General features: G+C 51.5%; 1 protein-coding gene across 2 annotated transcripts in view; it reads right to left on the bottom strand.

Annotated features, from left to right (window-relative positions):
- The window catches only part of KAZN (kazrin, periplakin interacting protein), a 1,155,223-nt gene that overhangs the window by 20,933 nt on the left and 1,116,463 nt on the right, over nt 1–17,827 (bottom strand). The gene's annotated exons all lie outside the window — the stretch shown is intronic.

Below are 17,827 nucleotides of genomic sequence, written 5' to 3' on the forward strand. Positions count from 1 at the left end.
GGAATGTGGCAGGGGTGGGGAGGGGTAGGGGAGGCGGGATCCTGGGAACATTGGTGGTGGAGAATGGGCACTGGTGGAGGGATGGGTACTTGAACATTGATGGAAACGTCACTGTCACTGTCATCCCGTTGCTCATCGACTTGTTCGAGCAGGCACCAGTAACGTCTCTCATTGAGAGACTTATTGTTACTGTTTTTGGCATATCCAATACACACGGGTAGCTTGCCAGGCTCTGCCGTGCGGGCTCCATACTCTCAGTAGCTTGCAATGTAATTTCAAAAATTTGTTAGTTTGTAACCGTCTCACAGTGATTCATTAAAATAAAAAATATATATATAAAGAGCCCAAGTGTCTCTTGTTTCATTTGAGTGGATTAAAAAAAATCACCTGGGGTTGGAGTGATAGCACAGTGGGTAGGGCGTTTGCCTTGCACACAGCCGACCCGGGTTCGAGTCCCAGCGTCCCATATGGTCCCCTGAGCACCACCAGGAGTAATTCCTGAGTGCAGAGCCAGGAGTAACCCCTGTGCATTGCCTGGTGTGACCCAAAAAAAAGCAAAAAAATAAAAAATAAAAAAAAATCACCTCTGAAACCCCAGCAGTCACGGACATGCCCCAAAGTTAATTGCCTTCATCGTAAGAAGTGGTGTATGAGAGAGGCCCAGGTACACCACCCAGTTAAAGATTTAACTCCAGCTGTATCACCCTTTAACAATTTTTGACACCCTGGAGTGGGTGTCCCAATGCAGGCACGCGACATTTCAAACTTTACAACACTGATAAGCCGGCAGTAGCACACCAGGGTGGGTGGTGCAGTGCAGAAGACAACTAATCTCTACGAACAGAATATAAACACGGAAGCTTCACCTGTAACAACGTCTTAGCGATCTCTTACACCAGGGCTCAATGGCGAGATACAGCAATCATCACCACCTTTCTTCTAAGGAAACATCTTTTGATCATCTTTTTAGCAGATTATTTACAACAAGAAATATAAAATAAATTATTGAGGGCCTGCTCTGGGGGCGGGCCTAACGGGTGGTTGGGAAAATTAGAAATCACAGTGGTGGGAAGGAGCAATGGTGGTGGGACTGGTGTTGGAATACTGAATGTCTGTAACTAAACTGATGGCTTAATGAAGTTATAAAATAATAAAAGTCTTCACAAATAAAACTGGGGAGGAAAAAAAATCACCTCTGTTTCCTCCAAAGAAAACGATTGCCAAACATTCATCCGGAAGGAAAATGCAAAGGACACAGAAGGGAAATGTGAACCACTTTGCACACCGCCAGGCAGCAGCTGCGGGTCCAGTGACAGTTTTCTGGGACACACAGATGCCCAGGGAGCCAAGCACACACCTGCACACTGCCACCGCGGGCCGCTCCTCCCGTCCCGCTCTCCCCCTGGCCCCGGGGAGGATGGACCAGTGTGTTCCATCAAGACCTCTGGGTGGATGCAGTGGGTGTGCTGGGGGTGTCTCTTCGTGGGACCATGGCATCGTGGGACCATGGGTAATGGATCTTCCTGATGGAGTCCCAGCCTCTCATGTCTACACATTGTGCCCATTTCCGAGCAGCGATCCAGAATAAACGCTGCCCACCCACATCACCCATGGTCTGCTTCAGTAAGCCCCAGTCAGGCTGCTTAGACACTAACACAGGTGCAAGGAAATCCCACAGACAAGCAAGACCATGGGACAACCCAAAGTTGCCACCCAGTTAAAAAAGCTATGCCAGCCTTTTTGTTCCAATATGGAATATAAAGTAACAGAGTGGGAGACTAACACCCAGGAGTAGTAGAGATAAGGACCAGGAGGTCTGCCCCACAGCTTGGAAACTGGCCTCACATGCTGGGGGAGAAGGCAGCTGAGATAGAGAAGGGAACACCTAGTAGAGGACGTTGGGAGGACCCACTCGGGCTGAAAGCTGCGTGTAGACTGAACATGAAGGCCACTCAATACCTCTACTGCAAACCACAACACCCAACAGGAGAGAGAACAAAAGGGAATGCCCTGCTGCAGAGACAGGGTGGGGTGGTGGGGGGTTGGGGTGGGGGTGGTGTGGGAGGGATACTGGGAACATTGGTGAAGGAGAATGGGCACTGCTGGAGGGATGTAAGTGAAATGCAAACATGAAAGTTCATAAGTTTGTAACTACCTTACGGTGATTCACTAATAAAATTTTTAAAAAATATAGATAAAAAATACACTGTATGCCCTGAACAAACACGATGACCTCTTAGTATCTGTATTGCAAACCATAATACACCAAAGGGGGGGGGGAGAGAGAGAGAGAGAGAGAGAGAGAGAGAGAGAGAGAGAGAGAGAGAGAGAGAGAGAGAGAGAAAGAGAGGAAAAGAGAGGGAAAGAGAGGGAAAGAGGGACAGGGAGAGGGAGAGGGAGAAGGAAAGTGCTTCCCATAGAGGGAGTCTGGGGCTGGGGGCTGGGGTATTGGGGATGGTGGGGGAGGGAAACAGGGGACATTGGTGGTGGGAAATGTACACTGGTGGAGGGATGGGTGCTGGACTATTGTATGATTAAACCCAATTCTGAACAGCGTTGTAATGGTCTATCTCATGGATATTTAATTTAAAAAAATTTTAAAAAGTAATGTGGAGATCATGCCTGCTTCAGTCAGCTTAATCAGTGGCTGAGTAAATAGCAGTACTCCTGCATTAAAAAAAAAAAAAGGCTGTGGAAGACAATCTCACAAATCCCATGAGCCTCCGCTCCACTCCTATTGCATTGGACAAACGGTCAGAGCAACAGGATGGTTGATCTGCCGTGTTGGGTCCTGCGGTCAGGCCCAGGATGCGGAATGCATGCAGAGGTTTCCAGGGGCTGAGTGTGGAAGAAGGAGGTCACTTCCCCACCCTGTGTTCTATTCTTATGTTGCAGTGAAGCTGCATCATAAACACGGGAACATTGGGGATGAAAACAATTGGAAAAAATTAAAAACCAGGAAGCAGCTCAAGTGGATATTGATAGGCATCTAGATGAAAAAATGATGTGCTTGTCTTTGTGTGTTGGGATATAAATGGTTAAGCGAAGCATCTGTACCAGAAGAATACTTTTGGCAAGAAAAAATGCTCACAGACTAGTGACCAGTGAAAAAGAACAACATGAAATATAAGGCAGTCCCGATGGAATTGTGCTCTACAAATAACATATATGACAAGACATAAAACTATGATCATGCATGTAGATGCATGTATTTCACATTTAGTAACAGATGAATGATTGTTGAAAGTCTATTTCTGAAAAGGAAAGGTGGGTGATTGTGTGTGTGTGTGTGTGTGTGTGTGTGTGTGAGAGAGAGAGAGAGAGAGAGAGAAAGAGAGAGAGAGAGTTGCATGTATACAGGCATTTCTGAGGGTGTGCATGCTTTCTGTTTTTGCAGTTCTCTGCAATTGTTTTTGAAACGGAAAGAGCAGCAAGGCCACAATGCCGACTTCTTTACGTCACAACGCTCCTACCCCCCACTGCTTTTCTTCCTGCGTGAGTGCTGCAGACTCTGCCAGTGGGGACCACCCTCATCCCTCAGACCAGCTTGGCCAAAACTTCCACACAGGCTCTGGCAGCACAGCCTGGAGTCCCTCTGTGCCTTCGGACACCGAGCAAGGAAGAGCAGCCTTGCCCCCTGCCCCGGGCCCAGCAGGGCTCCAGGCAGTGGCCTAACCGTGAGAACAACCTTTGTCTGTGCCTGTAGCTGGGTCCTGTCTGGTCCATGCCTCTGGGAAGTTGAGAGGTGATGGTTGCCCAGATGCCAGTTACTCCAGATTCCAAGACCCAGCCCACCCTGTCCATTTGCACAAGCCTACAAGAGGAGACTGGGAAAACAAGTTGACCTTGACTTAGAGCAAATTCTCTGCTGTGCCAAACCTCAGTTTCCCCATCTGTATATCTTCCTTGGTCACCGTGCATATCATTCATATTGAAAACTCAGAAGAAGCTCCAGTGGGTTCTAGGTCGAGAATAGCTCTAGCTGGGTATTAAGGCCCCTCTCCTCAGGCTGGGGTGCTTTGGGGCACGCTTGGAAATGTGAAATAGTTGCCCCCCACCCATTGTCTTCCTGGGATAAAGTTTAGCTTGAGTTTAGCTCGGGTGCTGAGGGAGGGAAGCCAGACCTTCCTGCTGAACCCACCAGAAATGCATGGTTCCCCCTCAGGCTCCCTCCAGCTTGATCCTGGCTGCAGGGGAGGGGCTATCTGGCTATCTGTGGGTCGTGATGTCTCCCCAAGATAGAAGGGGTCTGGAACAGAGGGAGCAAAGGAGACAAGAAGCAAGGGAGAGAGAGGGGTGATGAGGAAACACAGATAAGTGGACCAAGAAAAACTGTAAGTAAGCTTCTGTGATGGGTGAGTGTACAGGACGGTGTGTGTACATGTGAGTGTGTGTGTGAGTGTACAGACAGTGTGTGCACATGTAAGTGTCCTATGTATGAGTGCATAGGACAGTGTGTACACATGTGAGTGTGTGTTGAGTGTATAGGATAGTGTGTGTACATGTGTGTGTGTTGAGTGTATAGGATGGTATGTGTACATGCGAGTGCGTGTTGAGTGTACAGGACAGTGTACACATGTGAGTGTGTGAGTGTACAAGATAATGTGTATATGTGTGTCTGTGTGAGTATATAGGATAATGTGCATACATGTGAGTGTGTATGTGAGCGTACATGTGAGTGTGTCTGTGAGTGTACAGGACAGTATGTTTACTTTCAAGTGTGTGAGTGTATAGACTATATGCATATGTGAGTTTGTGTGAGTGTACAGGACAGCGTGTATGTGTGAGTGCGTGAGGGGGTATACAGGGATAATGTGTGAACGTGAGTATGTGAGTGCATGTGTGTCAGTGTGCAGTGTGTTTGAATGTGTGTGCATGTGTGAGTATATGTATTTGAATGTGAGTGCCAGTGGCTGTGGCAATTTGTGTTTTGGGGTTGTCTTAGAGCTAATAGGCCTCAGGTCTGTGAAAAGTACTGGCTCTTTATTTCAAAAATTTTATGGCATCCAGGCTGGTGGAAAGCCCAGAGATCACACTGGGTTCATGTGAGCGAACCACAAGTTCAGTTTCTGAGAAAAGAGCGCTATCCCCTTCACCTCCCGCACCCCGCCACGGCACTGAGCTCCAGGCAGTGTGATAAAGGACAGAGGATGGGGGCAGTTGAGGGGGCCGTGAACCATTAATTAAAAGCAGTTTCCAAAATGCCATCATTCTGGGGCCAGCTTGCTTGCCCAGGACTCCAGCAACCACAACTGCAGTCACGGTCTCTCCCGAGAGAGTTGGACCAACTCAGGTGACAGTCAGCGCCAGGGCGGGGCTTCCACAGAGCCCAGGGCACCCTGGGCCCTTCCAGCACCAGGAGGATCCGGTGGCTTTGGAGAGAGAGAGGTAGAGATAGAGGTAGAGAGAGAGAGGTAGAGACAGAGAGAGATAGGGAGAGAGAGAGGAGAGAGGGAGAGAGAGAGAGGAGAGAGGGAGACAGAGGGGGAGAGAGAGAGAGAGGGAGGGAGGGAGGGAGGGAAGGAGGGAGAGGGAGGGAGGGAGGGAGAGAGAGAGAGAGACATGCTGTATTCTTCCCCCACCATCACACACACGAGTCCCCAAGGCTCCTTGACTGGGCCCGAAGAGGCAAACTATGGCCCACAGGCCCAATTCTTTTCTACACGTTCCCTCAGTGGGGCATGGGGCACACCCTGAGGTGCCTGGGTCAGGGCTCATGAAGTGCCAGGGACTGCACGTGTAAGGTATGTATTCTACCTCTCGAGCCACATCCCTGGCCTCTACTTACTGAATAAAGCTGTTTCTTTACATTTTTGTTTTGTTTGTTTTGGGACCACACCTGGCAAGGCTTTGGGGTTACTTCTGGCAGCGCCCTGTGGAGGGTCAGGGACCAAACCCAGGTCGCTGTGTGAAAGGCAACTCCCTTACCCACTCTGTTTCCTTGGCCCATTAAACCAAGTTTTACCGACACGCAGCCACACTCACTAAAACTGCTTTCCTAGTAGTTTTCCTTTTTCCTGGGGAATGACTTAAAAGTTCCCCTGATTAAAAGTATTTTGGTGGTTGCTCTTACAACTTTTCTCTGACACGAGCCTGCATTTCCCCTTCGTTCATCAAAGAGTTTTGCTGGGTCTGCAGCATTAGGCTGACAGGCAATCCATCTCAGCACCTGGAAGACATCGGTCCATTGTCTACATTTCCATTTCTGCTAAAGAGACATGAGCTGCCAGTATTAATTGTTCCGATATAACTTTTAGGCTTGTCTCATTGGCCTTGGCATTCTGTGATGTGGGGAATCACGTCTTGGTGATGAGCCTGTGGATTTCTTTTCATATTCCCTGGTTTTGTTCTCTCTCTCTCTCTCTCTCTCTCTCTCTCTCTCTCTCTCTCTTTCTCTCTCTCTCTTTCTCTCTCTCTCTTTCTCTGGCGGTGTTTGGGATTTAACTCAGTGCTTCACATAGGCAAGGCAAGCACTTAATACCACACTACATCCCCTACCTATATATGTATATATATACATATATATACATATATATATATTTAATAACCCTTTCTTTTTTTGCATTTTGGGTCACACCCGGTGATGCACAGGGGTTACTCCTGGCTTTGCACTCCGGAATTACTCCTGGCGGTGCTCAGGGGACTATATGGAATGCTGTGAATCAAACCTAGGTGGACCGAGTGCAATGCAAAACCCTACCCACTGTACTATCTTCCAGTCCCCCTCAATACATATTTTTTAAAAAATCCTGATTGATATCAATTTTGCTTCCTGCCTGTGGGTTTTGGAGCACTGTCAGCAACTGTTTCTTTAAAATACTATGTCTTCCTCACTCTGTTCTGCTCACTGTCCGTCAGACTCCCACTTCTGTCAAAGTTGGCCTGTGCAACCCTCTCTCTTCTCTTTCTTTTCTAATTTTGTTCAACAAAACTTTCTGTGATGATGCAAATGTTCTCTGGTCTGTACCATCCAACACAACAGCTGTTAGTCACATGTGACCATGAGAACTTAATGGGGCTCTGCAACTTAGAAGCTGAGGTTTCAATTTTATTGAATTTTAATTGATTCAAATATGTTTACATGATCACGGTGGCCAGTGGCCAGTGCCATGGGCCAGAAAGCCTTAATTCTCCTATGCAGCTTTTTACCAACTGATGGCTCTGCGTTGCATTCCAGGCAATTTCCTTAGACTCAATTCTAGCCTTTTAAGTTTCCCTTTTAGCTATTTACTCTGGGGACCACACCCAGCACCTGACCCATGCAAGGCTCATGCTCTGCCACGCAAACACATCTTCTGCCCACTCACTATTTCTTTTTTAATTTCTAAAAGTTCTGTTTGGTTCTTTTAAACATTTCCCTCATCTTTTCAGATAGTCTCTGGTTGTTTTCTCTTGCCTTGATCTCCAATTTCTTTAAGTATTGCCCGCATTTCCTGATATTGGTGTGGATATGTATCCTGATTTTGGGGATTGGCAAGTTCCCTGAGGGTTGTCAGTGATAGTTCCCAGATCTGAGAAGACCTTGAAGGGTCTCGGTTTCCTGTTAGTTTTGCGGATTCTGTGCACGGTGCACTGGCATCTGATCTTACGGAATCCTGCGGGTCGACATGGCAGATGCTTCCCTCCTGACAGGATTCATATTGCTCTGCTGGGGTGCAGAAGAGATGGGGGTGCTGGCTACCTGGGACCAGGGACAACTTCGCCCACCCCAGAGGGGTGCTTGGTGAACAGAGAATCTCAGGTTCTGCACCTTCACTTCTGCATCCCCCAAGTTCACTCCCCTGTCAACTGCCCTGCTCTCAGTGTGGCATCCCCGCCAGGTGGGGACAGATGTTCTGACACCCCTCTGCATCTGGTTATGTCTCACCGTGTCGGTTCTGGTAAGACCTTACTGCTGATACTGCTGTTGGGTTTTGAATACGAGAGCCCTAGAGATATATATTCCTTTGGGGGAGGCTCATAATGCATTGGAAAGTATCTTTTATCTCAGATTGAGACATTTTCTGATTTTATTTCAGATGTAGTGAGGGAGCCCCTTCAGGGACTGCTTTCTTCCACTTTGCCCTGGCTGATTTCCCCTTCGCTATTCACCCATCAGCCTCCTGGTCTATGGGCACTGCCGGGGTGAGTCTGTACAAACACCTTACCACAAAGGGCACCTGGGATCCTGATTACCTGACCAGGTTCTTGGTGGTGTTCAATGCCATGTGTGATGCTATAAGCTGGCATTGACATATTTTACTGCAGAAATATCATGGGCTTCTTTGGTGGGGTTGGTGGGGGGCACACCTGGCAACGCTCAAGGCTTACTCCTGGCTCTGTGCTCAGGGATCATTCCTAGAAGTGTTCAGAGAATCATATGGGGGTGTCAGGGATTGGACCGGGAGTTGGCGTCAAGCAAGGCTAGCACCTCTGTACTGTCTCTCAGGATATCACCATGAGGTGAAGCTTTTGAAAATAGTGCCAGAATCACTTTAGAATAGCATGTGGTGATGACACAGTGAAATGCAGTTTGTGGAGGGGTTGAGTAAAGCCGTCTCTACCTCCTTTCTCCCAGACCAGCCCTGACTTGCTCTGTTCAGTTTGTACCCAGCAAAAAATAAGAACATGGTCCACTTGGAGAGTCCCACAGAGATTGAGGTCTCGCTTGGCCTCCCCCCAAGGACCAGAACTCCTTTCAAGGACCCTTTGAAAGGACCAGAACCCCTTTCAAAGAAGGGAAATAGAGGCCCGAGAGATCTGGTAGAGGAGCTGGACCCCACCCAGGCATCCTGCCTCCGAGGATGGAAGAGTCCATGCCAGTCACTCCTCTCTCCAACGTTCATGCCATGCACAGAGCGTGGGCAAGGAGTAGGGCAACTGGCTGGAGACTGGCCAGTGGGTGGACCAGGGACCCACGCTGAACCAGGCAGCAAGGATGAAGCAAGGAAGAGCCTCGTCTGAATCAGCATGAGAGACACAGAGACAGAGACAGATGGGCTGAAGAGCCAAAGACATGGAAATTCCCGGGGCCCAGGCCTGCAGTACAGAGCTGACATAGACACACATGTGCCCCATGAACTTGAGGCTCCTGGTGTCTGTCTGTGCCAAGGTACTCAGTCCCCACCCTGCATATACCAGCTTGCCCTAATGATGCTCCTGCCTCATACCCACTTGGTGGCTGGGGCTGGATTGGGGTGGCCGGGGTTCGGGTACAGAGAGTAGGAGGCAGAGCATGGGTGCTGGGGTGGAGGGCTGTGGGCTGGGATGCAGCTGTGGAGCAATGCCCAGAGCTGACGGGAGAATGCCCTGGCACACCACCCAGCGGGCAGAAGCTTGGAAAAGCTTCAGCTCTACAATCCTTTCCATCACTGCATTCTTTTTTAAAAATTGTTATTGGTTTTTGGGCCACACTTGGCAGTGCTCAGGGCTTACTCCTGGCTCTGCAATCTGGAATTACTCCTGGAAGGCACCAAAGACCATATGGGATGCCAGGGATGGAACCCAGGTCCACTGCATACGAGGCAAGTGCCCTACCCGCTGTACTATCACTCCGGCCCACCGTCACTGCTTTCTCGTATGGAGCTGGTATAATTCCTGTGAACTGCCGGCCTCCGCACACCCGCACATCTTGCCCTTTTTCTGGTCATGCATCCTGATGGCTCCCGGGAGAGGCCTGAGAGGTTGAGAACAGCAACCTTTGAATTTGCATCTACAAGGCTGTGGGGCAAAGCCAGGGCAGGGCTATGGTGTGAGAGCCCCACTCTGCTAGGGCTTCGGGCCCCAATTTCAGTCCCCCTTCCTTTCAGCGACCTTCCCCCCTTCCCCCAGGAACTCGGGACACCCTCAGGTTCTTTCCAGCTTAACCCTGCCTGCTTCCCTGTGCCAGGCTGTGTGGGCTGTGACTGTGGGTCGGGGCCTGCTCTGGGGTCTGCCCCACCCACCTCCCTCCTTTGCAAGAGGCTCCTCAGCTGCCTCCCGTCGAGGTCCCGGGCACGTGTGGGGTCCTGCGGGGCTGGGACCAGATATGACGTCTATGAGCAAGATCTATTTCATTCCCTGCACATGAAGAGGGTTGGCCTCATGGGTCCTTTCTTACAACTAAGAGGCCACCAGGCAATGTCCAGGCTAGAAAACCCCAAGCCAGTTTTGCCTTGCCTTACCCACTGTACTGCCACTCCAGCCCCACATTTTACCTTTTTTATTTTTGGTGTGTGTGTGGGATGAGAAGTTTGGGCCACACCCAACAGTGCTCATGGGTTACTCCTGGCTCTGTGCTCAGGGACTGCTCCCTGCAGTGCTGGGGGCATGGCGGGGGGGGGGGGGACCTGTGTGGTGCCCAGGAGAGAACATGGGCCTCCCATATGCAAAGCATGTGCTCATCCCTTTGAACATCTCCCTGGCCTGGCTTTGGCTTCTCTGAGAATGCAGCCTGCAGCACCCAGAGGTGGCTATGGGACTCACAGCGTAGTTTGCTCACTGCTGGTCGACATCCTTCTGGAACCAGTTCAATCAGAGCTGCTGCATACCGGCCAGCATCTGAGGACAAGTGAGTCCATTTTCTTCCCTAAATGACTTTTTTTTTTTAAAGTATTGACCTCCTTGCTTCCCTCCACACAGATCTCTGGTTCCAAAGAAATGGGTTGCATCCTAGGAGGCTCCAGACTTTCAGCTTTCCTGGTAGTTACAGTATAAGTGATGGTATATCAGCCCCCAATTCCTTCTTCATAGGGACTGCCCAGGAGAGCTCAGGGGTGTGTGTGTGGGGGGGGGCGTGGGAACTTGGGTGACGCTTGGCCCAGTAGTACAAGCCTGACAGCTTGGAGCTTGAGCCTGGCTGTGCTGGGGGCCACCAGGGCAAACATGAGGTGCCAGGAATTGAATTCAGACTCTGGTGCATGCAAGGCATGTGCTCCCCACTTCCATGGCTCTCCCTGATCCTGGCCCCCAGTTCCCCTCACACCCTTCACAATTTCATCAAGGCAACGTGGCCTACAGCACATTCCATATCACTGCTTTATACTTACAGTGCTACCCTCTCCATCCTCCCTCACCGGGGTCAGCCAACCCCCACCACCGTCCCAAGTGAACCCTGGTTCTTTTTTAAAAAAATCTTTTTATGCTTTTTGGGTCACACCTGGCGATGCTCAGGGGTTACTCCTGGCTCTGCACTCAGAAATTACTCCTGGCGGTGCTCTGGGGACCATATGGGATGCTGGGACTCGAACCCGGGTCGGCTGCATGCAAGGCAAATGCTCTATCCACTGTGCTATCGCTCCAGCCCCTGAACCCTGGTTCTTAACTCTGTCCTGTTCCTCGCTGCTTCCTTGCCACTCTCTGAGCCTGTCTCCTTTCAGTCAGACTGAGAGGATAGCACACAAGCATGTGAGGTTGGTGAGAACTTCACAGGGTGGCTGATGTCATCTCTGCAGTCAAAACCAAAACAAAACAAAAAACACCTCACTGCCAGCAGGGCCTGCTCATGTGTCCCAGGGAGGGTGCTGAGACCATGTGAAGCTGCTGTCGGGCAGGCGGGGACAGATGTCCTGACAAGGGACAGGCCCCTTTCATGCCACCCCTCTGGCCAACATCTCAGGGTCCTTCAGCAAAGGACTTGACTTCTGTCCTCCCCTGGGACCTGGGCAAAGCCCACCCCCTTCCCCCCACCCCCTGCATCCCTGGCACGGACATTCCTCAGCCAACCTGAGGGGCTCAATGGATGTTCCTGATTTGGGTTTCTTTAGAGCCAAGGGGTACTCAGTGAGAAGAGATGTCCACACCCGCCTGCTCTTGCCCTAGCTTACCCCCTTCTTAAGCCCCACACATGCCGCAAGGGCATTCCCGTGGCCAAAAGATGTCAGCAATGAGATATGCTTTGGGGAGTCTCCCAAGAAACAGTGGCTAGCCTGAAACATGAACTACCTGGACGAAAGGGGCGCCAAGAAGTCATGGGTCCTGATGTTTCCCAGATTGGGTTCCCAAAAAAACAGCAAAAGGCGTGGGTCTGCAGGAGAAAAATGGACTTTTCTTCTCTGCAGAGCGTCCCCCGGCCTCTAGATGGCGCGCTGGGTCATCTCTAAGGGTGGCAGAAGCTGAGCACTGTTTCCAAAACTTACTGACCCGGATTCCTCCACCCCCACCTCACCAAATCAGGGGAAGAGGGGCCTGTGGCTTCTTAGAGCACTGGCCTGGGTGTCAGGAGTCCGGGGACCCAGACCCAGCACAGCCAGAGCTGCCTGGCTTGGCCAAGAGCACAGCCAGGGTAGGGCGGGAGGCCCCTGAGCCTTCTCAGCTCCGACACTCTTACCTCCTCTCTGGGGCTGGCTCTGCTGGCTTGGGCGCTTGGCTGACTTACCTGGGCCTCGGTCTTTGCACCTGCACAAAGGGGCCTGCTTGCCTGCCTCAAGGACAGAGTGGGGACCTGAAGAAGATCTTTGTTCTGATCATTATCATCATCAAGGCCAACATTCACTGCTGCCCCAGTCCAGCTGGTTCGTGCCTGAACTTGCTTCATCCCAGCAGCTGCCCTCTGATGTGATTTCTTTGTTGTCCCGAGTGAACAGGTAGGGAAACTGAGGCACAGACAATTTTTTTTTTCTTTTTAAAGTAATTGACCTACAGTTCTCAGGTAGTGAGTGACAGGATTGTAATTTGGACCTGGGGGTCGGCCCAAGCTCTATGTCCTGAACACTGGCCCCTCTGCTGGGGCAGAAGCCAGGCTCAAAACGGTGATGGTTGTGTCCTGCCATGAATGTTGCCAACCTACTCAGCTTCTAGGGGTGCGTGCCTGGCCTCCAACCATTAACCTGTAGGCCAGAGAGGTTAAAGGTCAGGGTGGGGGAAAGAATGGAGGGATAGCAAGCAGGAGTGGCTGCTCAAGGGTGGGAGCAGGCAGCAGGAGACCCGAGGCAGCTGGCCCTCTGGGGTCCTGGAAGCAGCCTGGGTCCCTTGGAGGGAGCTTAGAGACATCCTACCTGCCGAGGCATTGCGGAGCCTTTGCCCAATACAGCTTAAATGGAAATATAGTGGGTAAGGCATTTGCTCTTGCTCTGCACATGGCCAAGATTCTACCCCTGGCACCCCATGTGGTCCTGAGCCTGCCAGGGAAGATCCCTGAGTGAAGAGCCAGGAGCAAGCCCTGAGCACTGTGTGGTGTGCCCTAAAACAAAAACAAAAGAAAAAAAAAGGAATGAAAGGAAGTAGAGCTTCAGGCTGGAAGGTAGCACGTGGGGCAGAGGAGATGCCTAGACGCCCAAGACATGGAAGCTTCCTCGGGCACAGTGGGTGACCATTGTCCCGGTCTGCCTGAGGAGCCTGCTGCTCAGAGAGGGCTACTCTTCCCTGTGGTCACACAGCAAGTCTTCTGCCAAGCTGAGACCTGGCCATGCACAACAAGTGCAGGACTGGTGGGACCGGATTGGGGGTGCTGGCCAGGTGTTTGCTGGGCCCCTCGGCGGCAGCTCCACTCTGGACTGCTTCTCAGAGCATGACCCAGGTAGCCTTGCTCCCAATTTGGGGCTTCTTAGGGGAGTGTCCTAGGATGCTGCCAACCCCAGGCCTGGGCCAGGACAACCTCAGCCTCCAATGGGTCAGGTGGGGCCGGGGGACTAATGTCACACTCAGACTGTGGCTCTCCCACCTCTTGGCTGAGCGCCCCCAGGTGAGCTGGGAATGCAAAGCTCACCGAGCCAGCCCCCCTGGTCCTCTGGCCACTGTCCCCTCAACCATCCTTCTGTGGCTCCTTCTGGAAGCTTCTCCATGGCATATCTGGGCTAAAGCGCCTGACCAGGTGCCGCCCTCAGCCCTCTTTGGGGAGCTCAACCGTTTACACACATCCCAGGTTCTTGCCACAAAAACCTTCCCGCTGAGGCAGAGCCCGGGAGTCTGTGTCCTTAAAGCCAGGCTTGGTCAGACCCGACAACCACTGATCCACTCTGACCTTCTCTTTTCTTTTTCTCTTGCCCACTCCCCCTCTGCTCCCCTAATCCTCTGGGGACCCTTGACATGGGTCAGTGTGGAATAGATGAGGGCAGGGCTTCCGGAGGGTGGGAGGGCTGAGCCATGCCTGCCAGGGTCTTCCCTGTTGGTGCAGCCAAGAGCAAGAGAACCCCGAGAGATGCCCTTCCTCCCCCCACCCCACCCCCCAGGCCTCACTAGTATAGTTTGCAAAGCCTTGCTAAGTCCAGCCGCTCTGTCTATGAGAGAATCTTATTCTTGGAAAATCTTATTCTTGGGAAAACCGAGGTCCAAATCGCTGGTGTGCACAGGACTTGCTTAGTGAACGTATCCTCAAGTTCTCTGGAACCGCCTGTTGGTCAGTAATCTTAAAAGTGGAAATGGGGGGAGGGCGTGGTGGTGATGGTGGGGAGCAGGGGCTGGTTGGGGATCTCCTAGCAACAGCAGCGATGCCGGAAACGGGGGCTCCAGCCTGTTTGGGGCGAGAACATCACTTTGTTCTGCCTTGCTTTTGCGCATCTGTAAAACTGGGATGAGAACTGTATTTATGCAGACGGTTTGCGAGGATTATTTGGGTGAATTTCTACAGAGTGTATCCAATATCCTTCTGAGTGCTGTCACTTGCCTCCTTATAAATGGGTCACCCTATGGTCCTTGAAGCTTTCTGCCTCAAGAAGCTTGGTTGGCTGAGGGAGCCTGGTTGTTTCTCTTGCTCAAAAATTCCCAGCCCCAACCACGGCAGAGAGTATGTCTGCACTTGCATTCCAAGTGACAAAATCCAGAGGGTACTGGCAAGCACCTCAGACCCGCCCTGCACGGAGGCAGAGGGTTCCCTCACTAAGCAACACCTGCATGGAGCCCGGGCTCTGAGGACTGGGACGTCTGTTTTATTTTGGGGGCACACTCAGCAGTGCTCAGGGATCACTCCTGATGGGGCTCAGAGGACCACATGGAGCTGTGGGTAGAACCTCCACAGCTGCATGCAAGGCAAGAGCCTTTCCCATTGTAATGTTGCTCGGGTCTGGGCTGGAATTTCTCAGAAGATGTCAGGCTTGCACAGCTGGATGCCCTGACTTCCCAGCCCCACCCCTAGGGGACCTGTTAATAGTCTTGTGTGGCTCAGAAAATGTGTCAAGCCACTTCACCATTTTTCCTACCTCTGGTTGGACCTATCTGTTCACAGGTCCTGGGGAACACAGGCTGGGGCCTGCCCTTCCCTTGGACGAGTGATGAGTTAGGACACCCCTCCCTGGGATGGGAACCCCAAGACTCAAGAGTTGAGCGACTTGCTTGGAATCATGCAGGACCAGAGCCCGGTGAGATTATCTGGCCCCGCTTGGCCCCACCAGTGGCATGGGGCGTGGTTGGATTGTGTCTCTTGTATTGGTGCCATTAATGGCGACTCACTGGTCACCAACTAGGAAAGTCATCAGTCCTCACACTAAGAAACAGAAGCACAGACGCGCAGTCATTCAGCAGTTTAGGGACTCTGATTCAGAAGCACGTGTGGTGCTGGGGCTCCTGCCTTCCCAGGAAGCACAGCCCAGTGTTCTCAGAGTTGACTTGTGCTTCTTCTTCTTCTTTTTTTTTGCCAGGGGAGGAATAGAGCATCACAAATGATGCTCAGGGACACGGGCCTATCCCGGTGATTCTGGGCCAACCAGGCCAGAGGCTCAATCGATGGTTCGTGGATGGAGTGCTGCTCAGCCTCTGTGGTACTGGGGACCACTATAGCCACCCTGGCAGTGCCCAGGGGCCTCCAGGGCTGTGCCTGGTAATGCTCGGGAGGTCTCGTAATGCTGGGATCAAATCCAGGCATGCATCCTAACTACTGAAGCATCTCTTTGACCTCTCGCAAGCTAAATCCTCTTGGGGTCCTAAAGGGTTCACTTGGTTGGGGGTGTAAAAGCTCAGGGTAGCATCTTAGGCTATTTTTCAATAACTGGGCTCTCAGTCACCACATCTCTTCCAGGACTACGTGCCTTTACATAACAAAATCTGTTATGAATTGAACGTGGATCCCCCATACAGCCACCATTCACTCAGACGCTGAGTGAGGGGTTGGTAGACTGACACTTCTCAGATGCTTTGATGTTTATCTTATTTTATTTTTGGTTTTGAAGCCATACCTGGTGGTGCTCAGGGCTTACTCCTGGCTCTGCACTCAGATTTCACTCCAGCAGGGTTCAGGAGACTATCTGCAGTGCCAGGGTTAGATTTGACTTGGCCGCATGCAAGGAGAGTGCATGAACCCCTGTGCTACTTCTCCAGCCCTGTTGGGGGTATTTAAACCATTTCTAACATACAGTCAAGAGCAGACTCCTAAGTAAGTAATCTGTAAATTCTGGGGAGTTATACCTCCAAAAAGAAATTGGAAGTGCTTGAGGGACCATTTGGTACTGGGGATTAAGTATAGGACCCCTGCCCACAAAGGATGTGCCCCGGTCCTTCAAGCTATCCTGATCAGATTTTTTTTTTTTGCTTTTTGGGGTCACACCTGGCGATGCACAGGGGTCACTTCTGGCTCTGCACTCAGGAATTACCCCTGGCGGTGCTCAGGGGACCATATGGAATGCTGGGAATCAAACCCGGGTCGGCCGTATGCAAGGCAAATGCCCTACCCGCTGTGCTATCGCTCCAGCCCCCTGATCAGATTTTTATGGATAGCTTTCATAATAGGAAATTAAGAATCTACGCTGCTCTAATGATGTATTGTCTCAACTCCTGGGTAGCCCTCGAATGCACTCAGTGGGAACGGAAAGCTGGTAGGAAGTCGGGGTGTCACGGCAGGATTCCCCCCACCTAGCAGGGTCTGAGCTGAGAAAGTTCAAGAGCTACATATTCTGAGCACGTAAGCTGGGGTATCTGTGAAGTCCCTGCTGTGAAATCGGGGCTTTGGTCGTAGGGGTTTTCATGGTCATAGGTCAAAGGGCCCATGTGTCAGTTTTTTAATTTTAGTACAAAGCACTCCAGTCCTTTGAATCATCTGTCTAGATTCCAGAGTTCCCCCCCCACCCAGGGGAGAGGGGCACATGCGGCAGTGCTCAGAGACTACTCTTGGATCTGTGCTCAGAGGCCCTTGTGGGGCACCCACCTGTAAATGTAAAGCATGTGCTCCAGCTCTTCATCCCTTTTTGTTTTTTGTTTTGGGGCCACACCTGGCTATATGCAGGGCTTACTCCTGGCTCAATGCTCAGGGTTCACTCCTGGCAGTGCTCAGGGACCATATATATTGCTGGGGATTGAGCCCAGACTGGCGGCTTGCAAAGCAGTGCCTTACCTGCTAATCATCTCTCCAGTCTTGTAAAAGCTGGGGTGCATTTTTTTGGGGGGTGCACACCTAGAAGTGCTCAGGGCTTGCTCCTGGTTCTCTGCTCAGGGGTCATTCCTGGCAGTGTTGGGGGACCACAGATGCTGCCAGGGATCGAACCAGGACCTGCTGCAAGCAAAGCAAGCACCTTAAGCCTTGGGCTATCTCTCAGGCCCTACGTGCTCCAGTCCTTTGACTCAACTCCCTGGCGCCCAACAGATACTTTCATTTTGTTTATTTTGTGGCACTGGGGATCAAACCCAGTTCTCATACATGCAAGGCATGCGTTTTGCCACTGAATCACACCCCTGGCCCATATGGAAATTTACACCAGATTGTCCAAAGGTGGATGACCTCCGCGGGCTGTAGTCCATTAATTACCCTACAACCCGGGGGTCCAGGATGAATAAAGCACACAGCCGTGAAACCCTCTGGTGAGATCTCGGGTGCATAAGTGGGGGAGAGGGAGTGACCCCAGGCAGGGCCAGCAGAGGCAGTCCAGAGTGTCTGGACAGCTGTGCCTTTCTGCTCCGCCTGGCCTACTGCTTTCCTGTGCGGAGAGTGCATTTCTGGGCCTGGGAT

This window comes from Sorex araneus, chromosome 5 (assembly GCF_027595985.1).
Source record: "Sorex araneus isolate mSorAra2 chromosome 5, mSorAra2.pri, whole genome shotgun sequence".
NCBI lineage: Eukaryota > Metazoa > Chordata > Mammalia > Eulipotyphla > Soricidae > Sorex > Sorex araneus.